Source organism: Theropithecus gelada, chromosome 6, assembly GCF_003255815.1.
Source record: "Theropithecus gelada isolate Dixy chromosome 6, Tgel_1.0, whole genome shotgun sequence".
NCBI lineage: Eukaryota > Metazoa > Chordata > Mammalia > Primates > Cercopithecidae > Theropithecus > Theropithecus gelada.
Genome location: NC_037673.1, coordinates 22844099 through 22862088, shown reverse-complemented (window position 1 = coordinate 22862088; position 17990 = coordinate 22844099). Strand labels below are relative to the sequence as shown.

Here is a 17990-nt window from a genome sequence, read left to right as displayed (position 1 = left end):
GTGCGCACAAATTTATATTTGTTCTTCAATATTCTGTTTGGAAATGGCAATATTGTTTTCCATTCATATTTCATACTAAATCAGATACCAAGACTGCAGAGAAGTGCATCCCTCCTACAGGGAGAGCAGCAAAAATCTGCAAAACACGCACACCAATGTAATTTATTACATGGTCATTTTCAATCTCTTTCAAATCTCACTGATTTCGTTAATTTGATCTTCTCCACTCCACTTTCAGATGCTCTTTTTTCTCCAACTTTTGCCATTTGTACTAATATTGCACATCTTATAGTGCCCCAGGAGGGGTCAAAACATTTATCTTTTAAATGACAGATAGCAAACATTTTAGGCTTCATGTTGTAATTCTCTGTGACTACTTCTCGACTCTACCGTTGTAATGCAAAAGCGGTCATGGACAATACATAAAAAATCGGCAACATTGGATTTCAGTAAGTCTTTCTTTACAAAAGCAGCTGGCTGGTCTTCTGTTGTAGTTTGTAGACCCCTTAGCTAGAGCAATGACTGTCCAACCTGAGTGTGCATTGGAAGCATCCAGAGGGATATTAAAGCATAGATTGCAGGGTCCTACTCTCTTAAAGTTTCTCATTTGATAGGCTAGGGAAGGGCTTGAGAACTTGTCTTTTCAGTAAGTTCCCAGGTGATGTTCTTGCTACTGGTCCGGGGACCACACATTGAGAACTCTTGACCTGTGGAACAAAGACAGTGTTCTGTAGCCAATGACCTATTATTTGTGATCAAAAAAGGAATTTAAATAAATGAAAAATATACTATACAATTGAGGGAAAAGCAATGTTTATGGTTCATTTTTTCATCAGCATATTCTTTTCTTCACAAAATCCAGGTGACCAAACTTAGCCAGAGACTGCCCTGAATGAAATTTTATTGGCTACATAAATGAGTTACAATAAAGTTAGCATTCACCTTGTTATAGCGACACAGCATACAGTGTATAAATATTACATTTTTCCATGCCTCCTTTCACATGATAGACAGGTCACGAAATTGTTTTGTTTGTAAAGTCTCCCCAGGCCATTTCAATTTGTCACGATACACAAAGCTTGGCTACACCAACTACATCAACCCATTTGTATTCAGTGAAACAAAAAGATTTCAGAGAGTCACAATAATTTTATTCTTTTTCCACACTAGCATTGAAAAGACATTATTATTTGTGCAATTTGAGCTACCAATCCTACTGTACATAGACATATTTTTAAAACTGTATTGAGACTCTGTACTCGAGATTTTTTATAGAACAAAATTAAATGATTACCTGAAATATTGTGGCATTCTTGATGTCTAAATAATAAAATGACTGAGATTCTTAGAAAATACACAATTCTTGGTGAATATATTTAAGCAAATGTTTATTCAATAATTAGCATTTTAATAGTGAAACACCAAGGAATATAATCATGGTTAAAGAATGTAAAGTTGTTTTGTGGCTTTTGGAGGAATAGGTTTTCAACAATTGTACTTTTCATTGTAATATTTTATTGCCATTATAATATTCTATAAAGTTTTATGTAATTATTAATAAATTCTCTCATAAAGAGAAGTTAACATTAATTTTAAAATCTTACAATATTTAAACACGACAAAATTAAAACAGACCAGACTAATATATATAGTCTTAACAATCTTTACTTCTTCATAGAATCTGAACCAAGTTAAATCAGCCTAGAAACAAGTAAATGGATTAGGAGAAATTGCTTGCACATGGTTATTACCACAATAAGCATCTGATTCTCGTTTAGACAATTAAACAATGAAACAGCTTCCAGGTAAACGTAATTAATTGTCTTGATTCACAAAATAAAAGACTCAAGCGACTTAGTGGCGGAAAGACTAATAGAACTCACGACTTTTTCCTCCCAGTTGACAGTTCTCTGATATGCGATAGACCTCAAGCATTTAAAAAGCAAAGCTTCAGATGCTAACCCAGGTGCTATCCCTTTCTCAGCGCCTAATCTTCACTCTCCGCTAGCTCCTTTAATGAGTCTTCTGAGAGCTAAGGAGTCCTCGGATTCATTCAAAGCATTCTACAATGAACGCTAGGGGGGAAAAAGAACAAACAAGATACATTTCAAATATAGGATTCAATTACTTTTCACAACTCAATGATGTGTCAAAGGCACGCTGTGTTTTGTTTTGAGGGCGGGGAGATGACAGGAGGGAATCCTGGGCCCCCATTGGCTCGCCGCTCGCCGCTGCAGTTGAGCTCCAGCCGCTCCGAAAGCATTATTGATCTGAAGGGTAAATGTGGAGGGAGCCACGGAGAGGGGTCCAGGCGTTTCTGAGAAGAGAGGCAGCCTCTTCCAGGAACAAAGTGGTGTCTACTGGCTGCCCGGCCTGGAGAACCTTCTGTGAATGAAAAGGGACAAAATGCAAAGCAGTGTGCTGGCACAGTGATTTGGAAAGGGGAAACAGGAGAGAAGGGTCTCACCTTCCGCGCAAGGCTGGGCTGTTGGCACCCTGCTGCGGCCGTCCCTGCTGCTGCTCCTGCAACTGCCTTTTCTGCCATCAGGTAAGGCTTCCGTTTTTGATTGAGATTGCATCGCGTGTGTGCGATAGCTTCAGGGTGCATACACAGAAATTCATACATGATTAATAAAGTGATGCCTAGCGTAGTGAGAAGCTGAACGAAGCTGCACACAGATCTGGCAGCTGAATTAGGAGCTTGTGCGTGGTTTTGCTTTAGGAAACTTCGGTAAGTTCTAAACAAGTCTGGTCCTCAGAGCGTGAGAGGTTACATGAAAAGAGGAGGGAAAGAAATGTTTTAACCGCAAATGCGTCTTGGCATGGCTAAATTTTCCAATGAAAATAAGTAGATGCGTTAGATATCCAACTAGTTATTTTATAAATGGCTTTATAGATATCTGATTTTTACAACAAAATAATGAATGCTTTATTTTCAAAGAGCTTCCAGAAATACCGACCCCCCTCACTCATTTCTCCACTGACGCTGAAATTTATATACTTCATTCTTCATTTAAAAAATGCCACTGTAAAACCATTTAAATGTTTTAATGGCCTGCCTCTCATGGTTCAGCCATCTGAGTTTCCTACCACAAAAGTAATCTGGGACAAATGAAAGAGATAGATTACCAGATCTGCTGTGGGTTATATAATATGCATTTCCAAATTATTTTAAGGTTATTAATCATTTGGTGATACATTTAACAAGGAGGAAATATGTGTGATATAGGACATAATGGCAAATCATTTTTCAAAAAAGATCTTCAGCATTTTATAAGTATTTTCTTATGTTTTTAACATCATTGTTTGTTTTTTGCTACATCAGGACCACAGTGTATTTAGAACCTCTGTACTTGAGAATACTTGATATCTCTTATAGTCACATTTCTCTGTACTCTCTGGAGAGGGAACTGACATACTTTTGGCTGATTCTGCGACCATTTCATGATTCTCAATTTCTCATCGAGTATTTTGAAGCTCATTCACAAACTGCTCAGCTAGAAAATTACCTTACATACTGAGGGGGAAAACATTTAAATAGAGTAGATTCTGAAAATGTGTTTACAGTTTTAAATTACACTATACATGACAAAAACAGGAAAAATTCAACCATGCCAAGGAGCTATTAGTTTGGTCTTCACTGTATACCTGAGCAGTTGTAAGGTTACAAAATAATGTCCAGACACACAGCTGTCAAGAAATACTGAACCTCATCATTCAGTGGCAGCACTTCATCATTAAATTATCCAAGACAGTTTAAAATATCATCTTATATATTTTTATTATTATGTCTAGCGGGGAATTCAGCCGAATAAGTTTTTATTATAAATGTTTCCATGATTCTAGCAGAATGTCTCTTCAGAATTGAAAGGTAGATGGTTACTTTGCCTAAACCATGAACAGGTGATTGACACATTGTTTTGGAGTTATTGAGTGGATAGCCACATGCAAAATAGGGGCTTCCCTTTAAGTAATTTAACTGATACATCAAGTTATTCAGCAATAAGATTTAGAAACTGTTTCTCCACCTTCCATGAAAAGGACTGAAGTAAAAAGAGGTTTCCTATTAACTTGAAAATCTAATTCTAGAACATAACATATTTTTCTCCTAATTAATAACTCTTACTTCAGAGACTAACTTCCAAGATTAACCCCGTCATTGTTAATCTCCTTCCCCATTAAAAAAATATATTTTTGATTTTCTGTGGTGTTCAGTAAATCTCTGCTTCCTGTGTTTTTAACTTCTACTGAGGTGTGCCATTTCCAAGCAGTAGGGGAAAGTTTTTAAACCACAAGTGCTTTTTTCTTTTCTACTCACTCCTCTCACTGATCTGCTTAGTGATGTGACCATTTTAGATAATTCCTACAAAAAACAGAAAGCTGCATTATTGTCGGGGCGGGGGTGGAGGGAGTGTGAGTCGCTTGTTCCGCGTGCAGAACGATATGTATTAAGTTCTTACTACAGCACAGCGTTTAGTTTATGAGAAAGAACATTTCTCTTAATGCCTCACGTGACATACTTACACCTCATATGACTCTATCCTTTGAGGATGGAGCGTAAAACTGATCTCCTTAAATTGAGCATCTTTGGAACCTGATATTTTGGCAGAGCCTATTTCATGTAACAGTTTGGGATATAGGTTGAAATCAATCCTTTATCATTATGAGATTAATAAGGATATATGTCACTCTTGCCTTTTAAAATGCATTGTGATGAACATCAAATCAGTCTTGCCATGATAGGAAGATTCATAGAGTGATGGCTCTCTTTAAAAGTGAGCCATGTTTTCACGTAAAAATATAAAATCGAAGGGCTTGGGTAATAAAATGACCTACTAGCAGACTCTGTTGTAAATTTCTTCATACTTCCAAAGGGAAAGAGTGATTACAGATGTCTCATTTAAAGTAAGATATTATCCTGTTCATCTTCTAGCAAATTATTGCCGTTTTAAAAGTAACTATGTCATAAATTATCATGTGATCATTACAACATCAATAGAGAACATTTTGCTTATAATCTAGTACCAATTGATATCCCTATTTATGTTAAATTATAGGTGGAAAATATCCTTCCTGTTTAACAAATATTGTGTTTTATTTTTATGAATAGGGTTAAATAGTACCCCAAAATACATTTAATCATTAAATAATTGAAAATGTATTATTTTTACTGGGAGCTTTTTGTTCTGCTAATGCATAATAATTGAACGATTTAAACTCATAGCTTTTAAAAGCATTTTAACTTTCAGCTTTAAGACAGTTGCAGTTTTTTTCCTGACTTACTATGCTAGAAGGGTAATATATCATAACCAAACTTCAAAAGGAAAATGTGTGTGTATGAATGTGTACTATGCTGCCTGTATAGAATATCAATAGTAGCTACTCAAAGTTGTTTTTAAGCATCTCATCAGAAGATGATTAATAAAATGGAGTAAATAACATTTTTACAACAGACTGAGAGTTATGATTGTTCTAAAATAGCAGATGAACTCTACATAATCTCCTTTTATGAGATTATAGATAAATGCTTTAAGAATTCAATCATTCATTTACTCAATTATTAATTTTCACTTCATTTAGTAAGCACCTGTTAAATTATTGAAAACAAGGCATATGTTTACCAGTCTTATAAATTTAGCTGTATTCAGATTTGTGTCTATCATGTTATAGCTGATGGTATTAAGGGATAAATTAAATCTTCATTATGCTTCAGGTATTTTTTTCACATTAGTTTTCTTCCATTACCCTTGCTCCGTGAATATTTAAGCCATTTCTCTACAAATGGATTTATATTACTTTGAATATAAGATATGTGTTTCTTGAACAATGTAAAATTCTTCTTAAAATATAAACACTCATGCATATATTTGTGAAGATTCTACTGAGAAAAAATAAGACTCAAATCTGTACACTGATACCCATTAGGGAAATATAGAACTTACGTATTATTCCCTAAATCTATGTGTTCAAATGGATATATGTTACTCTTGCCTCTTAAAATGTATTGTTTTTACTATGTGTTCAAATGGCTGAATGATGCATGCTTGGTTCCAAGTCCAAATATATAGTCAAGCATTAGGACATAGGTTGTGTATTTAGACTTACTGGCAAAGCAGGATGCTAAATACAAGTATGGTTGAATATAACCAGTGCACCATAAAATCAAAAGGTTCTATAATTCCAATTTCCTGTAAAATTATTATAACATACAAAAAAAATTCCCCCATGTACAAAGATGAGAGACCTGATGCACTGTCTACATGATGATGTGGAAAGTTCAAAACTTGAGTCAGACAATTATTTGAAGCCATAATTTGAGGATTATTCCATGAGCAATTTAGGAAAAGTTATTGAACTTTTTGATCCTTGAGTTATTCTGTTAATTTAGTTGGATATTACCCCACAGATAACACTCATCATGGTCAGGTCTTTCTCTTTTTAACCTTCCTCATCTCTAAGCTAGATTTGTAGAGGGTAACTATAGCTAGAGCTGGCACACGGGGTTAGAAGAAAATACGTAGTGTCTGCGATTTGTTACATGCTGAACTTTGTCAAGTTGGGGTAAAAGGGGTTCTCAAGTGACTCGTCTAAAAAAAACCAATTTTTTGATGAAATGTGAGTCCTCACTCTGAAGAAGCACCGTATATCCTAAACGTGATATGATATGGTGAGAAAAAAAATCCACACTTATGTACAGCATACAAAAAAGTACAATACAGAAAATAAAGATTTCCAAAATGGGGGGAAAAAGACAGATTATCTACAAAATATAACAATTAGACTGAATCAGAATTCTTAGTGACAACAAGGAGAGACCAGAAATGTGTACACATAATTCCATTTTAACTCCAATAAAATAATAGCCAAGCTAGAGTTATACACTGAAGAAATTCTCTTTCAAAAGTAGAGACATTTTCAAACAAACAAAATCACCGGCGTCCCTCCCTGATAAACTATCTAACCAATATGCTTCAAGAAGGAAAATGATCCCAGACAGAAGATCTGAGATGCAAGAAGGACTGAGAAGCAAAGAAAATGGTGACCATGCGGGTGTGGCTAACAAACTTCGATCATGTATGAACAATAATATTAAAAATTTATCGAGCTACATAAATGAACCAAAATACTGGCCAAGAATAACAAAATTAGGGGATAAAGTCTTGCAAGATGGTTACGTTATTTGAAAGAAAGAATAGGTTATTAATCTGACATCACATTAGGTAAGATGAAATGTAGAGTAATCACTAAAAAACAGTGACAGTATCAGTCATTGATTAAGTAGATAAAACAATCACTGGAAGGTTAAAAAAAGAATACTTTCAATGGACAGACATGGATATTCCTGGAATGAAAAATTAGTAAGTTTACATTGTGATGAAACTTTTGTCATCATATTTGAAAAGGTTGACATGTCAAGTAAAGAGACAACAGGAGGTAATTAGAGAGTAAGTACAGAATGAAGGGAAGTTTGTAGTATTTTTTTTATAGAGACTTGAGCACATGAACAGATAAAATAGAAATCATTAAAAAAAGGCTGATCACCAGGCTTGGTGGCGCACTCCTGTAATCCCCGCTACTCAGGAGGCTGAGACAGGAGAATCACTTGAACCCAGGAGGCGGAGGTTGCAGTGAGCTGAGATCGCACCATTGCACCTAGCCTGGGCGACAGAGCAAGACTCTGTCTCAAAAAAAAAAAAAAAAGAAGAAGAAAAGAAAGAAAGAAGCTGATCATACATATACATACAGTAAAAGGGAATTAAATGATGGATTAAAGTTTTAGTGAACATGAAAATTTATAATATCTGGAGAATAGATGAAGGATACAATTAGAAAATGTCATTAATTTTAATAATGCCAGTGATACAGTATTTTTTAAAAATCATAATTTTATCTGGCAGTTCAATGTTTATTCAGAAAAGGATTAATAGGAAATAATCAACCAAAATGTGATACTAATTAAATGATCAAAAATAGTATTTTTAAATGTAATGGAAAGAGTTTTAAAATTGTTTTAAATGTAATGCTCAGTAAATGTTGAAAACTAGAGGAAATTAACAGTAATAGTCTCCATTCTACCAGAGAAAATATATTTTGGGGTGCTATCATCAGCACTAAATGAAATGATGTATTTAAAACTATTTCTGAGTAAAGAATGTAGGAATGATTGAAGTAACAGCAGATAACAATATATCCAAATGAAGTGTCTTCCTGCAACTTTCTGAGTCAATATTTCCATGAAGGGTTGCCATTATTTTAAGGGAAGTGATTACAGGCAGATTTTAAAGCAAGATTTTACTGAAACTCTACTCTTTCCTAATTACTAGGAAATGATAGTGAGTGAAAAGTGCAAAACAAGCTCTTGGTAAGGCTTAAAGTTATATGTTTACTTAGGTAAGAATGGAAAACCTCGAATAAATTTCTGAAGTAAAAGAGTGTCTTATCGTGAGAAATCCAGTTATATTAATAACTATCCAGTATTTGTGCTCTAACACCTACTAGAGGAAGTTCACCAATATAAGATCCTAATAGAAGGAAGCCCAGTATAAGAACTGTTGTTGAGAATGTCATTGGAAGGAATTGTAGTTGTGTCAAGTAATCTAACACATAGGGCAAATTCCTATTTATATTAAACATTAACAGTATAAATTTTAACAGCAGTATTTAAAAGATTGTCTTTAATATACTCAAATCTCAGCATTTTACATTTTGTTGACAATTTTTTATTATTTTTTTATTATTTTTTATTATTATACTTTAAGTTCTAGGGTACATGTGCATAACGTGCAGGTTTGTTACATATGTATACTTGTGCCATGTTGGTGTGCTGGACAACTAATTTTTATATGCTTACAATTATGTAACACCAGTAGTGATGAGGGAAAGAGGTATAAATGAATATATATGGCATGTGATCTGCCCTGGCCCAGAGGTTTACACACACATCCAGATAGGGATATTGTCAAGCAGGTGTTACTTTTTAAAAACAAAAATGAAGGTCATACTTATTTAAAACACACAAAATATCACAAAAGCACAGACCTATCTCATAGAGTTTTGGCTGGATTGTAAAATGTAGAATCTTTGGGGAGGTAAATTTGACAGTATCCATCAAAATTCAAAATCCAGTAATTCTAATGTTTAGATGATTTCTTTCACATAAATTCTTTCATGTGCTTTTTTAAAAATTAGTTTCTGGTTTTATTCTGTCATCACTGAGTGCTTCTTCTTATTCTCTTTTTCTGAGTTCTCTGTGTCTTTTGACCTGTAAATACATCTATCAGAGCATCCCAGGGCACCATCACAGGCCCACTCATCTCTCTATCTAGAGAATCACTGAAGGGGTAATTGCATCAAGTAGCATGGGTTTAAATGCCATCTGGATGCCTATTTCCAAATCTATGCCTTTACTTCTAAGCCTCTGCTGACTTCAATTCAGAATGCCTGCTCAATATTTCTATCTAGGCATCTAACAGTCACTTGAAACTCAACTTGTTCAAAACCAAACTTTTCATTTCTGCTCCTCTTTACCACAACCAAAATATACCCATTTTTCTAATCTTCTTTATCTAAGTAAATAACATAATTATGCATCCAATTTCTTAAGACCTAAGGGTCATTTCTGAGACCTTGCTCCTCTCCCTTCCACCCACATGTGGTACAATATCAATTCTACTGCTTCCTGACTTCCTTCTCTAAATACGTCTTCAACCCAGTAACTTCAAAAACCCAGTAACTTCCATCCAGTAACTTCACTTCCTACACCACAGTCACCTTCGCTCCAGACACTATTGTCTCACATCTGGACTGTGCACTAGTCTTTAAACAGATATTTCTGCTTCTACTTTTACACTCTCCCTTCTCCCTGACCCCAACTCATTACACAGTAGCCAGATGTACACCCTCAGATATAGTATCAAAGTACTTCACGTGGCTTAAAACCAATATCTGGGCCGGGCGCGGTGGCTCAAGCCTGTAATCCCAGCACTTTGGGAGGCCGAGACGGGCGGATCACGAGGTCAGGAGATCGAGACCATCCTGGCGAACACGGTGAAACCCCGTCTCGACTAAAAATACAAAAAACTAGCGGGGCGAGGTGGCGGGCGCCTGTAGTCCCAGCTACTCGGGAGGCTGAGGCAGGAGAATGGCGTAAAAACCCAGGAGGCGGAGCTTGTAGTGAGCTAAGATCCGGCCACTGTACTCCAGCCCGGGTAACACAGCGAGACTCCATCTCAAAAAAAAAAAAAAAAAAAAAACCAAAAAAAACCATATCTGGTCAAGCCCCTCCATTTCCTTTCTCATTACATCAAGTTCAACAGTGCTACAAGGCCTTGGCACACACCCAGCATCCCCCTTTATTTCATGTAAATCTTGGTTTAATTGTCATTACATCAGAGTGATGTTCTCTAACAATTGTCTGAAAGTAGCACTTTCTTCTGCAGAAGAATCATCTCTACCTTTATCCAACTTCATTTTATAAAATAGGACTTACTTCATATTATATGATGTTGAATTACACTGTTTGTTTTTCAGTGTAAAATGCAAGTCCCATGAGGAAAGTCCTATAATAGTGACGGGCACATAGCAGCCCTCAATCACTTTTGTTTGGTGAATGAATAAATGAAGGAATGGATAAGAGTGCATAAATTCACCTAAACATATGTATATTAAAGGAGTTTGAGCAATTTACATCATAATATGTTAAAAGCGGATATATTGAGGGATGGGTGTAAGACACACTTGTGAATTATAGAACTTTCTATTATAATTTATTCATGCATTTACCTTGGCCTATAAATGTACTAATCATTAACTGGTCATGCTATTAGTGTTAGTATTTGGCACAGCAACTGTGTTCTCAGGTGAAAATGATTAGGGGAATAAAATAAACACAATATGAGTGTCATTCTACAAAAAACAAGTTTTTGCAATTTAGGGCAAAATAATATGGATGAGTATTGGTTATCTTTTCAACTCAAGATTTAATAATATCTCACTATGTATAATGTGCTCAATTTCCCATGTTGTCTACAATTAAAACAAAACACTCGGAACATACTGAAAAGGGGGAAGAAGGCCTTTCAAGTTTGCCTTAATTGGCTCTAAGATTCAGTTTCGTTATCTGAAGAGAACAGAGGAGAATCAGTATTAACACCTGGACTCAACTCTGTGCACTGTCTGCAGCTCCTAAAGTAGCAATTAAATGACTTAATCTTAAAGCCCTCCGAGGTTTAATTCAGTAGCTCTCTTCAGAAGGGCATTGCTAATTCTTCCTGAATTGCTGCTGCTTCTAACTGCACTGCCTTAATTTGAACAGTATTTGAAATTCCATTCTCTCTAATGGATTTAATTGCATTATGAAAGTCAGCTTAGAGTGGAAACTTACTTCCTCTTGCGGAGTATCTCTCTACAGATTCTTTTCTTTTACTTTGAACTTGACACATATGCACATTCATGCAGAATAATGTCACACATGCAGTGTTCCCTGTTTAAATCAAGTATCAAAGAATATCCTTTAAAATATTTATGTATACACTAAAGGATGTTAGCTATCCAGTGTGCCTACAATTTTGTACATGCGCAGGTTGTCTGATCTAATAGACTCTAACTTCTTGGAATATTAACAGATCTTTGAGTTTTTAAGCAGGCAATGACCTATTCATTTAGAGGGCTGCTTCAACAAAGTGAAGGCTCACTTAGGTTAATGATGGATCATGAAGCTGTTTGATTTGGAGTGTGCTAAGTTGCCCATTATCTCTAACATTCATGTGGGTCATGTTTTCACATCCAAATAATGAGTGAAGCCCCTACCCTTGTTCCTGTAGATTTCCAAGTTATTATAGGAAACCTTAATGTGTAACTCCATGAAGCTCTGTGTATGATAACTGCAGATAAATTATTTTTTACCCAGTATGAAATTTCAGTCAATTTTCTTGTGAGAATAACAGTTGCTTATTCACAGTTCATCTGGACATCTTCTGGAACAGAATGACAGGCATTTTCTCTTTTTTTTATTGATGAAGGATGGAAAAACCATGGGCAGATTGTATACAAATAAGCATCCTTACAAGTATACTCCCATTTCTCAGTTACCCCCATTTCCTCATGCATTAATACAAAAACAGGCACACAGAGACAGCCCTACACAGTGAGACAAAGCTGGTGGACACAGAATGTGCTCATAACTTTTTTAAAAGTCATATTTCTTATAAATGTCTTACCAAACAGCCAAAAAACCTGCTTTACAGTGCCAACATGATAATTGCTTTCTTTAGATGTCTGTTTTCTTTTTAATTCTGTACTCTCTAGAAGCATGTGTCTATGGTAAGCAGTCATGAAAATAAAGAAAATGCACTGGAAATGTATTTTAAATATCTTTCAAAACATTTTTGCAGTGCCTTCACATTTCATGTTTATTACCCATGTGTATGCATACACACACACACACACACACACACACCCCACAAATGTTAAGAACAACTTCTTCAGTGAGATCTCTAAAGCTAGCTAAATGTTTCTGATAGAAGGTAATAAACTCTTTTGGCATTAATCCTTCCTAAAAATGAAATACTTTCACACGATAGAGGAAGCTATGAAATATGAATGACAGGAGGGAAACAACTTCATTTTTTCTGGCTCTATGATTTACAGTGTAGAGATGACAACCATGGGGGAGGTAAAGAATAGGGAATGCTTCTGTGTTTGATGCTAATTTCACAGTACTACAGAGAAAAAGAACATTGTGCTATATTCTGGATCTCTTAGTGAATTTATTTAAAGATGGTCCATTAGTTTATGTCACCATGGAGAACTGGTAAGTTATGAATGTTTTCACAGATAGAATTGGGGAAGACGTCCCCAGTATTGTGGATTCATAGAGAGCTACCCTGAAAAATTATTATATTTTGCTTCCCAGTCACAAAGCTATGATTAATAACTTTAACACAGTGCCAAGATATATTCATTAATGGTTATTTAACAAATTTTTGTAAATGCATTTACTTTTCTATTCTTTAATGCCCAGAAAAGTTTCAAACTCTATGAAAATAAGATAATTTCAATTTGAAAAAGTACAACCAAATTCACTTTACAAAAACAAACCAAAAAAAATGCACCTGCCTTTACTCTGATAGAAACAGAAAAGTAAACACAGTTACAACATGTATAAGGGCATTCTCTTACTTTTCCTTTGGCTTATTGCTTGTTGTTTAAAATAGATTTAGAAAACTGCATTAGGGAGTATTACCATGGTAAAATTAAGTTTGATTGTTTTTTGATGACTAATTGCACAATATTAAAACCTCTCATAGCCTCTATTTCCCAAACTTACTTTGTTTCTGGAAATAGTTTCATTATTAACTCTGATCTCACACTGAAAAATCCAAGTAATTTAACATTTTCAATTTTACTATGGGATTTCATCTTTCATTCTAGAGTGAACTCATACCTTGTAACTTACCACAGTAATGATACCTTGTCTTTATCCTGACTAACCATGTACTCCTGGCCTACAACACCAAGAAATCTTTGGTTATTACCCCATTCCTCATTATTTACTCTGGTAAGCTCTGGTTCTTGACTATTTTTTGTCTCCGTAACTCTCTTGCAATAAACTCTCTTGCACAACACTCTAATGGGCCATGTCTTTCATGGGCAGCCATGTATTGGATCATAAATCCCTCCTCTCAGGCTCTGCAACCTACTGTCATTCATGTTTACAGAGTCTAAGAACTTTGATTTTTCCCTTACGTTGCATACAGTTTTTTCTTAGCTGTCTATGCATGTATAATTTTAGCTGTATTCCATTTAAAACACTTTTGAGATTGCATATTTAACATTATGCATTTCAGGTAACATGTTTGCATTTTAAAAGAAATCATGTGGAAGTAAAGTTTAGTCCCAGTCATGACTAACAGAATTTGATTTGGGGTTCCATGACAGTACTAGTTCCATGGATGCTATTATGAGGATTGCTTTTCATTTAAAAAATGTTTTCAAATATAATCTGTGGTTTTCACCTGTTCTGTTGTCATCTCAAGTATTTTTTGATAGCTACATGATTATTGTTATTTTAAGCATATTTTCATATTTTATGCATGTGATGCATGTAGAACCATGTGGTTATAGCTGAATGTGTTGAACACTTCATCTCCCTTTCCAGTCACCTGCCATCTCACTTCCACAAGACAATTGCTCAAACCAGTAGTTTCCTAAGTATTCTTCCAAAAATTTCCTGCTGACTCATAAATGCATAAGTATAGACTACTCTTTGTATACAATTTACATAATGTTTATTTGGCTCAGTTAATTATTCCCTCCTCCTCAACACAATTCTTAAAGTTGGATTTTCAGATGCCCACATGACTTTGGTTTTACCTTTTGCCTCATTAGCTATTCCTTCTCAGTTCCAGTTGCTAGTTTCTTCTGTTCTCCCCACAGTGTTGGAGCAGCATTAGTTTTCTCCTGTCTATCTACACCCACGCCCTTAGTGATCTCATCCAACTTCATAGTTTTAAACACCATATGCTGAAAACTCCCAAATATATATTTCCCAGCTCAGCTCTCCCAAAATCTAATCTCCTATACTCAACTGCTTTTTTGGCATATCTCCTTTGATATCTAATAGACATTCCAAATTCACATGTCCAAAATGAATTATAGGTCTTCACTCACAAATATTCTATGCTCAGATTTCACGATGTCTGTCAATATTAACTCCATCCTTCCAATTACTCAAGGTGAAATCTCTCAATCAAGCCCTTTTATGTCCTCTATTTCACTCACATTGCATATCTAGTTTGCCAGGAGATCCTGTTGTCTCTACATCCAAAGTATGTGTAGGATTCTACCAATTTTCATCTGTTGCTCTCTTGTCATCATGACTCCAGTAGTAGTAACTGCTTATCCAGATTACTGCTTCCAGTTCTCCAAAGATTAGCCTCAAGAGAAAATGTTATCCTTTTAAAATATGGCAGATCATGTCACCTGTCTGGTAGTTCCCAATTTACCTTAGAGGAAGTACCAAGGGTCTGTGTAGTCTGTGTCGCCTCATTCTATTTCTGATCTGTTCTCCCCACGTCCTTCTCCTTGTTCTTTTGCAGCTCTGTCCAACTCTTGTTGTTTTTCCTGGAGCTTAGGAGGTTTACTCCCTCCTTTGCTAGCCATTCCCTCTGACTGGGATGCTGATTACCAGCCACCTACTTGGCTAATTACCTTCAAGCTTCTGTTTAAATCCCCCTTCTCTATGAGGGCTATCCTCTGTATTTAATATGCAAACTATATAAAACTGTTTATACGATTGTATAAAATTGTATAAAACTCTATAATACAATTTCCCTATCCTAGTCTACGTTTTTATTTTCTTATATTACATTTATTATTTACTTCCACCTCTCCTTTCTGGAATATAAACACTTGGAGAAGGGGGATCTTTATGTCTTGTGTGCTCATATGTTTCAAGAGATGAGAATGGTGTCTAACAGACTAATGTATAGTAAGCATTTGCTATACATCTGTAAACAGATTATATTATGTATAATGTATATTATAATATAGCATATTATATTTACAGCATTTATATAAATATATTATATAATGTATATAAATCGCTGTATTATGCCAGAGTTATTTATGCGACTTTAGTGTGATATAAGCATACCCAAGCATTTATTAGCATGAGTATGCATGCATTCATTTCATGCCTGTAATCCCAGCACTTTGGGAGACCAAGGTGGGTAGATCACAAGGTCAGGAGATCAAGACCATCCTGGCCAAAACGGTGAAACCTCATCTCTACTGAAAATATTAAAAAGAAAAAATTAGCCGGGTGTGGTGGCTTGCGCCTGTAGTCCCAGCTATTCCGGAGGCTGAAGCAGGGGAATCGCTTGAACCTGGAGGTGGAGGTTGCAATGAGCCAAGATGGCACCACTGCACTCCAGCCTGGGTGATAGAGTGAGACTCTCTCTCAAACAAACAAACAAAAACAAAAAAGAAAAAGATTTTAAAAAGTCATCTTACATATTTGTTTATAACAAGAAAAATGTAGTTGAATTTTAAAACTGCAAAATGAAACATCTGCAGCATCCGCAGTACTTAGTTTGTTCTGGTTTGTGTGTGACTGTAATTTTGTGGTTTCAATTGCATTTGACAAATTAAAATCAGAGTTTTAACTTATTGTTTATAAAGACTCCTCAGTGGTGATGGAGGTAAAATTACCTCTGCCTACCATTCTTTTTGCATCTAATATTTAGATACTTTACCCTTTATGCTTTAAAATGTTCAGCAATTTACAAACTACAATGAAATTGTGGTTGTGCATATATAGAAGCATGTGTACAAACAAGTGTCTACTTATGTGTTTCTGAGTTTGCAGTTAAATTGACTTAAAGCAAATTGGAGTTTATAAACTGCCAAGGGTATAAGTAATTTCAAGTGTTGGCTGGGCATGGTGTCTGATGCCTGTAATCCCAGCACTTTGGGAGACCAAGGTGGGAGGATCACATGAGTCAGGAGTTCAAGACCAGCCTGGTCAACATGGTGAAACCTTATCTCTACTAAAAATACAAAAAATTAGCCAGACATGATTGTGGATTCCTGTATTCCCAGCTACTCGGGAGGCTGAGGCAGAAGAATTGCTTGAACCCAGGAGGCGGAGGTTGCAGTGAGCCAAGATCGTGCCACTGCACTCCAGTCAGCCTGGGCAACAAGAGCGAAACTCCATCTGAAAAAAAAAAATTAAAATTAAAATTAAAAATAAAAATAAAAACAAGTAATTTCAACTGTAAACTAGCATAGAGACACACATGTATACACATGTACAGATATAAGAAATATTTAAATATTTATGAAGTATAAGAATTATATCCATTTAAATAAATTGTAAATATTTTCATCTATTTTATTGTAGTATTATATTTAACCCCTTTTGTTGTAGCATGATATTTAACCCCTTAATTTTTCTAACTCTTGTCCTACAAAAAAATCTATGATACATCAAGAAAGCAATAGAAAGAATAAAGAAACTTCCAAATGATATTGAGTAGACATAATCCTGTTAACAAAAACACCGACACTACCAATAACAAAAACTTTTATCTTAAGTAACAAACTTGCCTAAAAGGCTAATCTATACATTTTAAGGCTGGGCACAGTGGCTCATGCCTGTAATCCCAGTGCTTTGGGAGGCCAAGGTGGGTGGATTGCTTGAGCCAAAAGTTCACGGCCAGCCTGGATAACATGATGAAATCACATCTCTATTAAAATACAAAAATTAGCCTGGCATTGTGACATGTGTCTGTGGTCCTAGCTACTCAGGAGGCTGAGGTAGGAGAGAGGATCCCTTGAGCCCAGGAGGCAGAGGTTGTAGTGAGCCGAGATCATGCCACTGCACTCCAGCCTGGCAACAGAGTGAGAGCTCATCTCAAAATACACACACACACACACACACACACACACACACACACACATCCATTTTAAGAAATGTATATTACCTTTAGGTAAATCCCCCTTTGCCTGCCTTTAATGGAGGTGTTGTTATTGTTCTTTCAATATTAATAAAATTAACCAGTGATTCAGTTTTATTAGTTATGCTGCAGTCATGGAAATAGAGCCCATTCTAAATTTTATGAGAACAAGAGATTCAATTTTAGAATGACTTACACAAATGAGTCGTAAGCTGGGGAAGTGACAATCTGGAAAGTGGAGGCTGAGGATCAGAGAGAATAAGCCACTCTCTTTGCTGCCTGAAGCACAGGTGCAGGTGAACCAGTCAAAGTTGGCAAGAGAATCTGGGAATCCAAGCACATTCAGCCACTGAGGTGGTGGGACCATAACAGGTTGCTCATGAAGAGGCCTATAAGAAGCTGTTGCCCCCTTTGAACGACTGCTTCTGTGGGTCTACAGCCAAAGAAATAGAGATGAGTGCTTAAGGTTGCTGTTTGTCAGCATGGCTGTCATCAGGGTTAAGAACTGAATGAAGAACATGGCAGAGCAAG

The 17990-nt window shown here is 35.8% G+C and overlaps 1 protein-coding gene across 4 annotated transcripts in view; it reads left to right on the top strand.

Moving 5' to 3' along the window:
• Window positions 1-1984: 1984 nt before the first annotated feature.
• Window positions 1985-17990, top strand: part of CDH12 (cadherin 12) — a 1140321-nt gene continuing 1124315 nt past the window's right edge. For 2 of the 4 annotated variants that reach the window (XM_025388391.1, XM_025388392.1), the window contains exon 1: window positions 2246-2548. The gene's annotated coding sequence lies outside the window, so the exon portion shown is untranslated. Of the gene's footprint in view, window positions 2549-17990 lie in introns of all 4 variants that reach the window. The other 2 variants (XM_025388387.1, XM_025388389.1) reach the window with 2 other exon arrangements.